This window comes from Pyrus communis, chromosome 3 (assembly GCF_963583255.1).
Source record: "Pyrus communis chromosome 3, drPyrComm1.1, whole genome shotgun sequence".
Taxonomy (NCBI): Eukaryota; Viridiplantae; Streptophyta; class Magnoliopsida; order Rosales; family Rosaceae; genus Pyrus; species Pyrus communis.
Window position 1 is genome coordinate 1,079,594 of NC_084805.1, and position 766 is coordinate 1,080,359.

The following is a 766-nucleotide window of genomic DNA, read 5'->3' on the forward strand; positions in this document are numbered from 1 at the left end:
TTGGCTCAATACTAGATGCCAATGTTTAATTGCTGATGTTCTCACTTAATTAGTATTTGATTAAATGGTTTAGCTCATTCTTTTAATAGTAAGTGTTGTTTGAAAGCGTCAAATGTGAAATTACAAATTAATTCGGTAAAATTGGACAAAGTAAACAATTCAAAGAGATACAAAGATTTATACTGATTTGTCATAAGTTTACATACAATACAGAGATGGTAAAGAAATTTCACTAATAGCTAATGGAGATCACAAATAGAGTTTTAACTCTCAAACCCCAAATTCTAGACACACCCAATGATTCTCACTAAAAAAAAAAAAAAAATGAAAGAGATGAAAATACATAATTTCGTCTCTCCCAAAAGCCAAAAAATTAGCACCAATATCTTGAATGTTTAATTGCCCAAAACCTTTATTTTTCTCTTTGCTAATGGGAGCCAAAAGAAAAGCATCCAATGCCTTATAATGCTGCTCCATTTTTTTGCCTTTCTTTTTTAGGAACCGAAAGGCATAGGTTGCCTTTCTTTTCCTAACAATACTTGGCTACTGAATTTTCAGCAGCCAATCTTATTTTTAATTCAGCAGCCATTCTTACTTTTATCCAATTAAATTTGAACATATGTTCAAATAATTAAAATTATAAGCATAAATTAGACATGTATCTAACTCTAATTCGGTGAAAATAGAAATGGCTGTAAAGTTTTTAGCAGTCAAGTATTGTTCATCTTTCAGTGTCCAATGCCTTATAATACTGGCTCCTTGCTGC